The sequence below is a fragment of the Arvicanthis niloticus genome, chromosome 23 (genome assembly GCF_011762505.2).
Source record: "Arvicanthis niloticus isolate mArvNil1 chromosome 23, mArvNil1.pat.X, whole genome shotgun sequence".
Classification (NCBI taxonomy): domain Eukaryota; kingdom Metazoa; phylum Chordata; class Mammalia; order Rodentia; family Muridae; genus Arvicanthis; species Arvicanthis niloticus.
Window position 1 is genome coordinate 45617392 of NC_133430.1, and position 16157 is coordinate 45633548.

General features: G+C 49.8%; 1 pseudogene; it reads left to right on the forward strand.

Moving 5' to 3' along the window:
- Positions 1-9015: 9015 nt before the first annotated feature.
- Positions 9016-9741, forward strand: LOC143436595 (Y-box-binding protein 3 pseudogene; annotated as a pseudogene).
- Positions 9742-16157: the final 6416 nt, after the last annotated feature.

Genomic DNA, 16157 nt, shown 5'->3' on the forward strand with positions numbered 1-16157 from the left:
TTCCTGTGCAACCCAGGGATGTCCTTCCTACTGTTTACCACATAAATGTTCTCCCCACTGTCAACAACAGGGATGTGCTCCCCATTGTCCAACACAGAGATGTCCTCCAAACTGTCTACCATAGGAATGCCCTCTTACTGTCCACCACAGAAACATCCTTCTCTGTATTACAGGAAATTCATCACCAATGTAAACCACAGGGGCATCCTCTTCACTGACCACCACAGGCACATTCTCCACACTGTCCAACACAGAGATGTCCTCCACACTGTCCACCACAGGGATGTCCTTTGCACTGTCCACCACAATGATGTCCTCCCCACTGTCCACCACTTGGATTTCCTCCTCACTGGCCACCACAGGGAAGTCCACGTGTGCACCAGAGGAACGTCCTCTTCACTGTACACTGTGGGAAGTGGCTCCACTCTCGCCATTACAAGGTGGTGCTTGGCATAGGCATTGCTTGAGAGAAAAGACAACTCCATATATGGAGTTGTATGCGCTGAGAGGTGTGGCCAATTAGTAGTGACATCGTGGCAATTACTGATCAGAACAAGGAAAAGGTTTTAAGGGGATGCACGGGGAGGAGAGAGGAAGAGAGAAGCTCACTGTACAGGGATAGCTGAATAAACCACTTGAAGAAGAACATGGTTGCCGTTGCCTTATTCCGCGGGTCAGATGTGGGTAGCGACAAGTGGTGACGAAACCCGGGATTCACTGAAACCTCTCGGAACGTGTTCAGAAGCTCTTGCGGCTTCAGGACAGTCAACTGGGTAATTTCCCAGGTAAGTGGGACAAGTTAGGTTCTTGGGTAGGAGACAAGATAGGTTCCCAGTATTGGGACGAGTTGAAAGTGAGAGTTGAAAGTGAGAGTTGAAAGTGAAAGTTGAAAGTGAGAGTTGAAAGTGAGAGTTGAAAGTGACAGCTGAAAGTGACAGTTGAAAGTGAAAGTTGAAAGTGAAAGTAGGTTCCTGGTTAGTGGGACAAGTCAGGCTCTTGGAGGAGACGATAAAGTGCAAAAGTGGAACTAGCCCATATAGTTCTGGGTTTTTGGACAAGTTTTTTATAAAATGGGAACTTCGCAGAATCACACAATTTTTGTCGCCCTAAGAAAGCTGTTAAAGGCAAAGGGGCTGGGGATAAAGTCCTCTACATTAAAAAAATTTTTTACAAGAAATATTTTGGAGGTGAGCCACAAAAAATTGTGGTGCCCTATACCACCCAGCAACAAGAGGTATTATGTGCCACCATGGATGATTTTGGGCTATCTTGAGATGTTCCTTTTTTAGGTATTATTGATAATCATTTACCCAAGGATCCCTTATTACAATTTATAAAATCCAGTGGTTTTTTCTAAAGATGACTAGAGTTGTTCCATTAAAAGATGTAAAAATAATATTTACTGATGGATCTAAAACTGGCTGTGGCTCACATATGGTTTCTGGTGATAGCTCCAAAGTTGTCCAGTTTGCCATAGAGTCCCCTCAGGTAATTGAATTACGAATTGTATTAATGATATTTAAAAAATTTAAAGAATCTTTTAATTTGATTTCTGATTCCCAGTATGTGGTAAATATTCTTAAGATATTGGAAGCAGTAGGAAAAATAAATGTTAAAAGTACAATTCGAGAAATTTTAATTAAATTACAACAGGAAATTTTAAATAGAAAAAATCCATTTTATATACAACATATTCGAGCTCATACTGGACTTCCTGGTCCATTGGCAGATGGAAATGATTTGGCAGATAAAGCTACCAGAGCCATCTTTATATTCTCTGCTCATACTCCTGTTCAAAATGCTAAGACATTTCATGAACAATTTCATGTCAATGTACGCACATTGGCTACTTGCTTTAAGATCTCTCGCAAGAAGGCTCGTAGCATTGTGAAAAGCTGTAATTCCTGTCTGCCATATATTGCTGTCCCAACTGTGGGTGTTAATCCCCAGGGTTTATGCCCTTTGCATTTTTGGCAAATGGATGTTACACACTTTTCTGAATTTGGAAAATTAAAGTAAGTACATGTATCTGTAGACACTGCCTCTGGAGTCATAGCCACTTCGGCAATGACCGGAGAGAAAGCAAGACATGTCATTGTGCATTGCTTTGAGGCATGGAATGCCTGGGGAATGCCAAAGTCCTTAAAAACAGATAATGGCCCGGCTTACACCTCCTTCCAATTTGAGAACTTTTGCAAAGCCATGGGAATATCTCATTTCACTGGACTCCCATATAACCCCCAAGGACAGGGCATAGTTGAGTGTGCCCATTGAACCTTGAAGGAGTGTTTAATAAAATAAAAGGGGGGAGTAGGTATGGGAAAGACACCTAGAGAAAGACTTGCTATTGCTCTTTTTACTCTCAATTATTTTCAACTGGACAAAGCAGGTAAGTCCGCAGCAGAGTGACATGCGCAACAGTCTCCAGCAAATAAAGGACAAGTGTTATGGAAGGATATCCTTACTGGTCAGTGGAATGGTGCAGACCCAGTGTTGGTGTGGGCAAGAGGATCTGTTTGTGTTTTTCCACAGGATGGGCAACAGCCATTGTGGGTTCCAGAGAGACTTACTCGTCCAGTGCAAAGCTGACAACAGAATCTCCTTTCTAATCATGATGTTGCTAGTGAAGATGATGCTCATGCGGATGGTGATGGGGGAAAAGATCCTGACCCTGCAGGTAGAAACTAAAGAGTTCAGATGGGATTGCCTAGATTTGTTCCTTGGTCGGTGGAGGCTCCATTAGCTATGACTCTGTTTAGGACACGCAGAGATTTTGGTATCACTGCCGCCATCGTGACACCTATTGCAGTGTCAGCTACTGCTGCTACTGCAGCAGGCCAATGCGGCTAAGGCCCTGGATACACAGAGGCAGATTAATTCTCAATTGAGAGCTGGCATTATGCTGGTGAATCAAAGAATAGATCTAGTCCAGGAGCAAGTGGACGTGCTCATGGAATTAGCTCAGTTGGGCTGTCAGTGGAAGTATACAGGTCTTTGTGTGACATCTGTAAGATATAAAAATGCAAGTCAAGCAGCTCATTTGTCTAGAAATTTGTCTCAGTATTTTACAGGAAATTGGACAAAAGATTTCGATGGCTAGATGCAGAAGCTGTGGCTAGCCATGGTGCACGTGAATTCCACCCGTGTTGACCTGTCTGTTGCTGAGGGCCTGGCCTCCTGGATCCAATCTGCAATGAACCACCTAAAAGAATGGGCAGGAATTGCAGCCCTTAGCCTTTTGCCTTGTTATTGTCAGTTGCCTAGCACTATGGTCCATTCTGAAGATGTGTATGCAACAGTGCAATGCTAATTCCATGATTGTTCAAGCATTTACTGCTCTTGAAGGAGGCAATTCCCCGCAAATCTGGCTAAGCTATTTGAAGAGCTCTGAGTTGTAACATGCAGCAGGATGTAGGGCATAGCACCGCAGAGGGTTCTGTACACCCTCGGACATATGTCTGACTACATACAGGTTTTGCCATAGTTCCTGTACCCTGGAAAATGGCATCGGGTTGGGTCGCCCATGGTAACCATACTGTAGATGGAAGGTGGTGAAAATGGGGTTGACAATCTCCCTTCAAATACAGGGGGTCAGACCTCTATGTCCTTCTGCTTGCATAAAACAAAAAAGGGGGAGCTGTGGGAAGTGGCTCCGCTCTCGCCATCACAAAGTGGCGCTTGGCATAGGCATTGCTTGAGAGAAAAGACAACTCCTTATGCACTGAGAGGTGTGGCCAATTAGTAGTTACTTCATGGCAATCACTGATTGGAACAAGGAAAAGGTTTTAAGGGGATGCATGGAGAAGAGAGAGGGAGAGAGAAGAAGCTCACTGTACAGGGATAGGTGAATAAACCGCTTGAACAAGAACACAGTTGCCATTGCCTTATTCTGTGGGTCGGACGTGGGTAGTGACAGTCCACCACAGAGATGTCCTCCATACTGTCCACGACAAGGATGTTCTCACCACTGTCAACCACATGCATGTCCTCCCCACTGTCCATCACAGGGGCATTCTCCCCATTGACAAGCATAGGGACATCCCCTCCAGTGTCCACCACAGGGACGTCCTCCCGTGTACCACAAGGATGTCCTCACCACTGTCCACACCAGGGGTGTCCTCCCAAATGAAAACAACAGGAAAGTCCTCCACAGTGTACATCACAGAGAGGTACTCCCCACTGTCCACCACAGAAAGCTCCTCACCACCATCCACCACAAAGGCAACTTCCCCACTGACCACCACAGTAACATCATACACACTCCTCCTTACTGTCCACCACAGAGATGTCCTTCCCACTATCCACCACAGGTTTATCCTCTATACTGTCCACCAAATGGACGTTTTCTCCACTGTCCACCACAGGGATGTCCTCCCCACCATCCACCACAGGGATGTCTTCCTCACTGTCCACCACAAGTAAGTCTTCCTGTGCACCACAGGGACATCCTCCCAACTGTCCACCAGAGGAATGTCCTCCTGTTTACCACAGGAATGTTTTCCCCACCATCCACCACTGGGACATTCTCCTGGCCACCACAGTGACGTTATCCCCACTGTCTACCACAGGAGCATCCTCCCTATTGATGATCACAGGGACATCTTCCCCAGTGTCCACCACAGCGACGTCCTCCTGTTCACCACAGGGATGTCCTCACCACTGTCCACACCAGGGGTGTCCTCCCAACTGACAACAGGGAAGTCCTCCACATTGTCCACCACAGAGAGGTTCTCCCCACTGTTCAACACAGAGAGGTCTTCACCACAGACCACCACAAAGGCATCCTCCCCACTGAACACCACAGGGACATCCTTCACATTGTCCACCATAGAGGTGTCCTCCCACCTTTGCACAACAGGGACATCCTCCCCAGTGTCCACCAAATGGACATTCTCCCCACTGTCCACCACAGGGATGTCCTCCCCACAATCCACCACAGAGATGTCCTCCCCACTGTCCACCACAGAGACATCCTTCCCATTGTCCACCACAGGGATGTCTTCCTGTGTATCACAGGGACATCCTCCACACTTTCCACCAAAAAGATTTCCTCTCCACTGTCCACCACAGGGATGTCCTCCTTACTGTCCACAACAAGGACATCCTCCTGTGCAGTACAGGGAAGTACTCCCCACTGTCCATTACAGGGATTTCCTTCCCAGTGTCCACCACAGAGATGTGCTCCCCACTGTCCACCACAGTGACTTCCTCCTGTGTACCATAGGCATGTACTCACCACTGTCCACCACAGGGGTGTCCTCCCCACTGACCACAACAGGGATAACCTCCAAACTGTTCACCACAGAGATGTCCTCCCCACTGTCCACCACAGGGACATCCTCCCCACTGTTCATCACAGGGACATCCTTATGTGGACCACAGGGACTGTTGGGCCTTGCATTAGATAACTCCATTTAACCTGCCACCTTCAGTCACGTAGGACACAGGTAGAGGGCATGATTTACAAGTCTCTACCTCCAGATATTTAAATATTAATGAATTATCAAAAGGCCAGGGGTGTAGCTAATTAAGTTATTCCCTCCCCTTTTCCCCCTCCCTATAAGAATCAGGCTCCCCTGGCTTTTGGCAGGGTAGCGCATACCATCTATACCCACTCAACATGCCATGAACAATAAAGCTTTGGAAACCCGGACTCCATGTGTCACCTGGTCTCACTGCCAGATTCCCAGCTTTTGGAATCCTGGAACCTTGTCGATACAGCCACTGGCCTGCCCACCAACAGCTGCATGAATGTGGAACCCTCCACAGTGGTGTGGGAAGCCAAGACCCCCGCTGCCGGACTTTCTCCTCCCCACACGAGATTTTTTTCCCCACAGCTGGCGTGACCAACGTGGTGCACGACCACCAGTCTGCAAGAACCATCCTGGCTGAGTCTGCTAAGCAAGTATACTTCCTGCGAGACGTGATACCAGGTCTCTCTTGGTCCTCTCTCAACATGTGCCCCATGCATTCCCTGCCTCCATCCTGCCGGAGTCCAGAGACCCCAGATGGCAGCCAATCTTGGCGCATGAACCTGTTGTCATGCATCCCTACAGTTCTGCTGGGTGCCCATGGCCCAGAATGAAGATTCTCACAGGGAGCCCTGCACCTGCCCCTGCTGAGTTTGTTCCCTGCCCAAGTGTGAGCCCCACTGAGTCTGCTTGGTACAATGTGGTAGACAACGGGCACAGAGCCAGCTCCACAATTGCCCCCGCCCCCCCCGCCCCCCCCCCGCTGGTGCCTGCAAAAACCGTGAGTATCATCTCTCTCTGTCCACCCTACCCCCTTTTTATTTCTCTCTGATTCTTAACTACAGTCTAACCTAGTGCAAAAAGACTGGGTCTCTCTCACCCCAAGTGTTCTCCAGCTCAAGGACAAGATGGTGGAGGCTTCCTAGAACCCTTTCCCATCCCCCCAGCTCCACAGAGGGGGCTTCTTCACAGCTAACAGCTGTCCTCAAGCCACAGTGCCTGCTGTGACCCTCATTCCAATACTCTTTCCCTTGGCTGAGAGACTCCTTCTCGAGGCTGAGACCGTACTCTTTCTCTCTCAAGATAGCCAGCTCCAAACTCTAGTCCCTAGCACCCTGCCAGGTAGTGTCTTCCCCTGATCCCCCATCATATGCGACTGGCTACAGCTATTTGGCTTAGCCTGCTTGCCTGAGGCAACAGAGGCGAAACCCTGCTTGCTTCCCAGCCCTGTGTTCCTTAGCCAGTGTGTGCTTCCCCTCCCCCTCAGTCATTTACATCTGGCTAAAGCTACTTAGCTCAGCCAGCTTGCCTGAATCAGTGGATCTGAAATCCTCCCTACACCCTTTGCTCCCAATTTCTCTCAAAAGCTACCTGGCTCCAATCCAACTTCCATGTGTCTTTCCTATAGACACAGACTCTCTATCTAGACTCTCTTTAAAACAAACAAACAAAAAAACAACCTGGTAACGCAGCAGCCATTTAAAAGCCACAGGGCAGCTGCCAGTCCTTAAATCTGCAGGAAGGCTTTGAGCTCTTGGACCATTGTGGAATCCCCCAAAGCCAATAGGCCAAGAGAACGTTCCTATTAGACAAAGAATTTCTCCTCTTTTCTATTATGGGGAACTCCACATCACACAATAAATCACCCCAGGCCAGGCAAATATATGCCCTACTAAAATCCCACAGAATAAAAATAGGCAAAAAACAAGCCTCCTTGTTTTGGGAGGAAGTCCTTCAGATAGCACCATGCATGGTGGAGAATAATATTTACAGTCCAGACTCATGGAGCAGAGTAGCTTCCCTTATCAAAAACAGAGGTAAAAAACCCCTTGTGAGTTTTTGCCAATCTTAGCAGCAATTTGGCAATGTATAAGACCATCTAAAATGAGACAGACTGAGAACAACAACACAGCTCCTGGGCCCCCTCAGTCAAATGAACCCAAAGATCAAGGTCCCAAAAATCACCTTGTTTCAGCCCTCGCGGCCCTTATCCAACTAATAAGAGAGATAAAATCTATATACCCATCCCTCCCCCCTTATGCCTTGGAGGAAATCCCAATTAAACCATCTGCTCCTCCTGCCCCTCCCTCCCCATCCAAAGGCAAGGCTCCATTAAAATACCAAAGGAGCTTTCCCCTGCCTCCCCACTTACTTCCCAACCAAAGAGAGAGAAATCCCATCCCCCTTCTCCTAGTCACAAAAGTAAGAGACCTCCAGAATCTGCAGATAAAACCCTGCCAGATTCCATAGTCCCTTATAAGCAACCATCAACCACTCAACAACTTTGCAATCTCAGGGACTCTCACACAAAAACTAACCCCGCCTTCCATGCTACTCAGGAATCTGATGCAGAACTCAAAACTCAAACTACTTGAGCATTTCCAGTTAATATCAACCCCACCCAAGCTAAGACACTTAACTGGTACCCACTCCAAGCCTCAGACCTAAAAAAACTCAGACAAGCAGTGAAGGAAGATGGCATTCACGCTGAAAGAAAGATGTAAGAAAATCCAGCTGCCGTGCAGAATAGACCACTCCAGACCATGAGGTTCCGGGGGGTGGGTGGTGGGTGGGTAGGTTTATTCAGGGGAAAGGGCAAAGGTGGGGAGAGATAGGTGGGAGAGATAAGAGGTTAAAGAGAGCTCGAGTCGGGGGTCCTGCCTGTTTTATATGGGCGGTGATGTAGTATCTCCCAGGTAAATGTGAGGTAGCCAGGTGGATTCTGGGAGCATGCGGCTGTTCCCTCAGCAACGATGTGGGAGTCGCCTAGAAGTGATGTCACTGGGTTCGGAGCCTGATACCAACACATGCACTGTGGACAAAATCCCTGCTGCAGAGCTATATTGCCAACTTAAACACCCCCCAAGATTGGAGAGATATTTGCCTTTCTGCCCTTCCTGGCCCAATGTTCCTAGAGTGGGAAGCCTATTATCAAGATGAATGTCTTCAACAAGTCAGGCAAAACCAGGGAAGGGGTGATGACACTTCCATGGGGTTTTAAAGAACTCTTTGGCCAGGAAGATTTCTCTATTGGGGCACAGCAGGCAAATCAGCCAGCAGGGTACTATGAACAGGTCCACCTCTGTGCCATTCAAGCCTGGGACAGGCTCAGTCCACCCTCAGGGTCACAAGACTGTGCCCACTCCTTGCTCTCCTTCATCAGAAGCCTGGAGAATCCCTATCTGATTTTATTCTCAGAACTAAAATGAGCTTAGAGAGAAAAATCTCCAACCCCACAGCTAGAGACCTTCTTCTTAAAAACATTGTTTGGGAAGGCACGACTTCTGAGTCCAGGCTAGCTTGCCAGGGTCTCCAGGAAGAGCATCATGATAGGTGGATTGTAGCAACCAGAGAAATAGGAACCACATCAAACCAGGTCGCACCCATAGCTCAGGCATATATGGCAGCAGTAAAAACAGAAGGAATCTGCTTCAAATGTGGAGAGGCAAGACATTGGAAAGATGAATGCCCTACAACTTGCCATCTTCAGGGCTGGGAGACACAGTGAGACTGTGAGCGCCCTCGTCCCCTGCTCTCGAGTTGCATGAGTGAGGTGGGTGGGGCCACCACCTGCGGCACCATGCTCCCGCAGGCTGAGGCTGATGTGCCCTCCGTGGCGCCCCTGGACCCCGTGCCTAAGAGCCCAGCAGCCAGGGGCATGCCCCAGGCCCTGGTACCTTCCACGCTGCTCACAAGGAGCCCCAGCGGAGATGCAGCCCCTGGGCCCGCCCTGGCCTCATCAGCTCCTGAGGACAGCAAGGACGCAGAGAAGAATGTTCTCGCCACCAAAGTCCTTGGCACTGTCAAATGGTTCAACATCAGAAATAGATATGGATTTATAAACTGAAATGACCCCAAAGAAGACGTGTTTGTACACCAGACTGCCATCAAGAGGAATAATCCACACAAGTATCTGCATGGTGTGGGGGATGGAGAAACTGTTTGATGTGGTTGTAGGAAAAAGGGGTCCTGAAGCAGCAAATGTGACTGGCCCAGATGGAGTTCCGGTAGAAGGGAGTCCCTATGCTGCTGATCGGTCTGGTACAGACGTGGCTACTGTGGCAGGCGCCGTGGACCTCCCCATAAAAATCAGCAAGCAGCCAATGGTCCAAACCAGCTGTCTGCCTGCAGTGGATTCCGATGCCCCTACAACTATAGGCGCCGCCCCCGTCCCCTCAACGCTGTTTCACAAGATGGCAAAGAGACCATGGCAGGTAAAACACCAACAGAGAACCCCACTCCAGCCACCAAACAAAGCAGCCAGTCCTAGACCCTGCTTGCTCCCCTCCCCACCTCTGCCTTTCTTCCTCTCAACTAAAAACACCAGGCTGGGCCTGGTTGCCATGTTTCTCTCCCATAGACACAGCCTTTCACTCTCTCTCACTCTTGGCTCTCCTATCAAGCCTATATGTCTCTTCTTCTAAGCTTTCTTCAAAGTTAGCCTTTTGATCCTTATTAACATTTTAAAACAAAGGGGGAATACAGGTCCTCTCTGCCAGAGCACCCAGACTCCACATGGCAGAGCAAGACCCTCTCCCCACTGATTCTAAGCCCTCCATTACTGCTCCTTCTCCCCAACAGGAAGACCTGCAACAACAAACGTTCCTGTTTTTCAACCAAAAGTTTAAAATGTTTCCTTTTCTTCCTAACAGGAACACCTAGAGCAACAATGCTTGTGCTTTTCAATCAAAAATTTTGTTAGTTTTTTATTTTAATGCTGCCTTTTCTCTCTAATACTCATGATATATATCCAACATTATTTTTTCAACCTTTATAATTTCTTCAAGGTTTAAAAGCCATCTAATTTCCTTCCACAGTTTAAGTCAAAGTGCTGATCACCATTTCTTGAGTCTTAATTAACAACTAATTTATTTTACAGGAAAACTGTTGCCAATCTCAGATACAAAATTAACATTGTTTTTCTCCCTCAGCCATCCAAAAACAGACTCAAAGATACCTTCCAGGATTAAACTTTCCTCAAACACCTTTGCTTTTCCAGGATCTTAATGACAGACCATGATGTGCTTGTTCCCAAGCAATTTAATGCTCAATATTCAGCCTTTACAGACATCTCCCTGCTGGAGATGCTGTTTCCCTACTGTGATTATCCTACAGGTATACCCACAGATCCAACAGAGTCCACGCCATCCTCTGGAACTTGCCTGAAATGCCAAGCTGCATTCTCCCAGACACCTCATCTGACTGCAGACTCCAGAGACAGGCTGAGATCCAGAGACAGCGCCACCTCCTGGAACCTGCCAAGCCACCTCGTCTGGATGAAGACCCCAGAACATGCTGAGATCCAGAGACCCACACCAGACTCCAGAGATGCATGCCAGAACCCAGAGATGTCCTCCCCACTGTCTACCACAGGGACATCTTCCACACTGTCCACCAAATGGATGTTCTCTCCACTGTTCACCACAGGGATGTCCTCCCCACCATCCACCACAGGGATGTCTTCCTCACTGTCCACCACAAGGAAGTTCTCCTGTGCACCACAGGGACTTCCTCCCAACTGTCCACCAGAGGGATGTTTTCTTGTGCACCACAGGGACGTCCTTCTCACTGTCCATCACAGACATGTCCTTTCAAATGTCCACCAGAGGAATGTCCTCCTGTGTACCACAGGGACATCCACCTCAGGGACACACTCCCACTGTCCACCAAAAGGAAGTCCTCCTGTGCATCACAGGGACTTCTACCCAACTGTCCACCTCAAAGATGTCATTTGAACTGTATACCTCAGGGTTGTCCTTCTTCTGTCCACCACAAAGATGTCCTCCTGGGTACCCCAGGGACATCCTCCCAACTGTCTACTACAGGGGTGTCCTCCTTACTGACCACCACAGGGCCGTCCTTCTTACTGACCACCACAGGGATATCCTCCACACTGTCTACCACAGAGATGTTCTCTCCACTGTCCATAACAAGGATGTACTCCTGTGCACCACAGGGACATCCTCCCAACTGTCCACCACAGGGCCATACTTTCCACTGTCTACCACAGGGACGTCCTCCCCACTGTCCACCACAAAGACATCCTCCCCACTGCCTACCACAGGAGCATCCTCCCCATTGACGACCACAGGGGCATCCTCCCCAGTGTCCACCAGAGTGACGTCCTCCTGTGTACCACAAGGACGTCCTCACCACTGTCCACACCACGAGTGTCCCCCCAACTGAAAACAACAGGGAAGTCCTCCACACTGTCTACCACAGAGAAGTCCTCCCCACTCTTCACAACAGGGAGGTCTTCACCACTGTCCACCACAAAGGCATTCTCCCCACTGACCACAACAAGGACATCCTCCACACTGTCCACCATAGAGATGTCCTCCCACCTTTGCGTAACAGGGACATCCTCCCCTGTGTCCACCAAACGGACGTTCTCTCCCTGTCCACCACAGGGATATCCTTCCCATTGTTCACCACAGGAATGTTCTCCTGTGTACCACAGGGATGTCCTCCCTACTCTCCACCACAGAGGCATCCTCCTTACTGACCACCACAGGGACTCCTCCACACTTTCCACCAAAGAGATTTCCTCTCCACTGTCCACCACAGGGATGTCCTCCTTACTGTCCACAACAAGGATGTCCTCTTGTGCCCTACAGGGACATCCTCCCACTGTCAACCACAGCGATTTTCTTCCCAGTTTTCACCACAGAGATGTGTTCCCCACTTTCGTCCAGAGTGACTTCCTCCTGTGTACCATAGGTATGTACTCACCACTGTCCACCACAGGGGTGTCCTCCCCACTGACCACAACAGGGACAACTTCCACACTGTCTACCTCAGAGATGTCCTCCCCACTGTCCACCACAGGAATATCCTCCCCACTGTCCACCACAGGGTCATCCTCCTGTGCACCACGGGGATGTCCTCCCAGCAGTTTACCACATAGATGTTCTCCCCACTGTCCACAACAAAGATGTCCTCCTAACTGTCCAACAGAGATGTCTTCCCCACTGTCCACCACAGGGACATACTCCCCACTCTCCACCAAAAGGAAGTCCTCCTGTGCATCACAGGGACTTCTACCCAACTGTCCACCTCAAAGATGTCATTTGAACTGTATACCTCAGGGTTGTCCTTCTTCTGTCCACCACAAAGATGTCCTCCTGGGTACCCCAGGGACATCCTCCCAACTGTCTACTACAGGGGTGTCCTCCTTACTGACCACCACAGGGCCGTCCTTACTGACCACCACAGGGATATCCTCCACACTGTCTACCACAGAGATGTTCTCTCCACTGTCCATAACAAGGATGTACTCCTGTGCACCACAGGGACATCCTCCCAACTGTCCACCACAGGGCCATACTTTCCACTGTCCACCACAGGGACATCCTCCCCACTGTCCACCACAAAGACATCCTCCCCACTGTCCACCACAGAGATGTGCTCCCCACTGTCCAGCAGAGGGATGTCCTACCCACTGTCTACCACAGAAAAAACCTCCCTCTCTCCACCAGAGTGAAGTCGTCCTCCTCATTGACCGTGACAGGTATGTCCTTCTCACTGTCACCATAGGAATGTCAATTTCACTGTCCACCACAGGGAAGTCCTCCCCACTGTCAACCACATGGACATCCTTTTCACTGTCCTCCACAGGAACATCCTACACACTGTTCATCCCAGGGACGTCCTTCTGTGCAACACAGCAAAGTCACCTCACTGGCTACCTTAGAGATGTCCTCTACACTGTCATTTACAGGGACGTCATCCCCACTGTCCACAACAAGGACATCCTCCTGTTCACCACAGGGATGTCCTCCACACTGTCCACCAGAGAAACCTCCTTACCAGTGTCCGCCACAGAGATGTTCTTTCCACTGTCCAAAAGGAACGTCTTCCCAACTGCACACCACAGGGAATTCCTCCCCATTGTCAACCACAGGGGCTTTCTCCCTACTGTCCACCACAGGGATTTCCTCCTCACTGTCCACTACAGGGAAGTCCTTCCCACTGTCCACAACAGGTATGTCCTACCAACTGTCCACCACAGTGAAATCTTCCCCACTGTCCACCACAGGGCCGTGCTCTCCACTGTCCTCCATAGGAATGTCCTCCTCACTGTCCACCACAAGAAAGTCAACCCCAGTGTCCACCACAGTGATGTTCTACCACCTGACCACCACAGGGATGTTTTCCCCACAGTCCACAACAGGGACAACCTTACCAATATCCACCACAAGGAAATCCTCTCCACTGTCCACCACAGGGATATCCTTACTGTCCAACACAGGGACGTCCTCCTGTGCACCACAGAAACATCGACCCCACTGCCCACCACAAGGACATTTTTCCAACTGTCCACAACAGTGAAATCTTCCCCATTGTCCACCACAGTGCTGTCCTCTCCACTGCCCTCTACAGGAATGTCCTCCTCACTGTCCACCACAAGAAAATCCTCTCCAGTGTCCACCACAGGGATGTCCTACCACCTGTCTACCACAGGGATATCCTCCCTACATTCCACCACAGGGACAACCTTCCCAATGTCCACCACAGAAAAATCCTCTCCACTGTCCACCACAGGGACATCCTCCTCACTGTCCACCACAGATACGTCTTCCCCACTGTCCACCACAAGGACATTCTTTCCACTGTCCACCACAAGGAAGTCCTCCTCATTGTCTACCACAGGGATGTCCCCCAACTGTACAACACAGAAAAATCCTCCCCACTGTCCACTACAGAGACATCCTCCTCATTGACCACCACCAGGGGTGTCCTCCTCACTGTCACCACAGGAAAGTCTTCTTCACTGTCCATAATAGTGAAGTCCTCCCCACTGCCCACCACAGAAAGGTCTTTTTCACTGACCACCACAGGGACATCCTCCACACTGTCCACCACAGGAACATCCTCCCCACTGCCCACCACAATGATGTCCTCCCCACTGTCTACCACAGAAACGTCTTTTTCACTGACCACCACAGAAACATCCTCCACACTGTTCATCACAGGGATGGCTTATTGTGCACTACAGTAAAGTCACAGCAATGTCCACCATAGAATATGTCCTCCGCACTGTCCACAACAAGGACGTCCTTCTGTGCACCACAGGGATGTCCTCCTCACTGTCCACCACAGAGACATCCTTTCCACTGTCCACCACAGGGATGTCCTCTCCACTGTTCACCACAGGGGCGTCCTCCCCATTTACCACCACAGGGACAACCTTCACACAGTCCACCACAAATACGTCCTCCCCACTGATAACCACAAGGACATCCTTTACACTGTCCACCACAGGGACGTCCTCTCCACTGTCCACCACAGGGACGTCCTTACCACAATCCACCACAGAGACATTCTTTTCACTGTCCACAACAGGAATGTCCTTCCCACTGCCCACCACAAGAATGTCCTCCCTATGGTCCACCACAGTGAAATCCTCCCCACTGTCCTCACAGGGATGTCTTCCTCACAGTCCACCACAAGGAAGTCCTCCCCACTGTCCACCACAGTGATATCTATTCAACTATCCACCACTGATACGTCTTCCCCACTGTTCAGCACAAGAACATTCTTCCCACTGACCACAACAGGGAAATCATCCCCACTCTCCAGCACAGAGACGTCCTCCTCACTGTATACCATACAGATGTCCTCCTCTCTGTAAACTACAGGGATATCCTTCCCACTGTCAACCACAGGGATATCCTCACCACTGTCCATCAAAGGGATGTCTTTCTCACTTTCCACCACAGAGATGTCCTACCCACCGTCCACACAGGGATGTCCTTCCCATTGTCCATTATAGAAAAGTCTTCCCCACTTTCCACCACAAGGATGTCCTCCTCACCGTCCACCACAGGGATTTCCTCCCCACTGTCCCCAACAGCAATATGCACCCCACTGTCCACCACAAAATGTCCTCTCTACACCACAGAAGTATCCTCTCCACTGTCCACCGCAGGGATGTCCTCTTGTGTACCACAGGGATGTCCTCCCCACTGTCCACCACAGAGATATCCTCCACACTGTTCACCATAGGGATGTCTTCCTGTGTACCACAGGGATATCCTTTCTACCGTCGACTACAGGGTAATCCTCCTTACTGAACACCACACGGACGTTTTTTTATATTTTCCACCACAGAGATGTCTTCTACACTGTCCACCACAGGGACATCCTCCCCACTGTCCACAACAAGGACGTCCTCCTGTGCACCACAGGGACATCCTCTCCACTGTCTACCATAGGGATTTACTTCCCAGTGTCCACCACAAAGATGTGCTCCCCACTGTCCACCACAGGGACTTTCTCCTGTGTACCACAGGATGTCCTCACCACTGTCCATCACAGGGGTGTCCTCCCCACTGGCCACAACTGGGACAACAACCACACTGTCCACCACAGAGATATCCTCCCCACTCTCCACCACAGGGACATCCTCCCCACTGTCCACCATATGGATGTCCTCATGTGCACCACAGGGATGTCCTCCCAACTGTTTACCACAGGGGCAGCCTTCTGTGCACAACAGGGATGTCCTCACAACTGTCAACCCTAGAGATGTTATCCCCACTGTCTGTCACAGGGATGTCCTCCCCACTGTCCACCACAGGGATGACCTCCTGTGCACCCCTAGGATGTTTTCTCCATTGTCTACAACAATGAAATCCTACCCACTGTCCACCACAGGGAAGTGCTCTCCACTGTCCACCATAG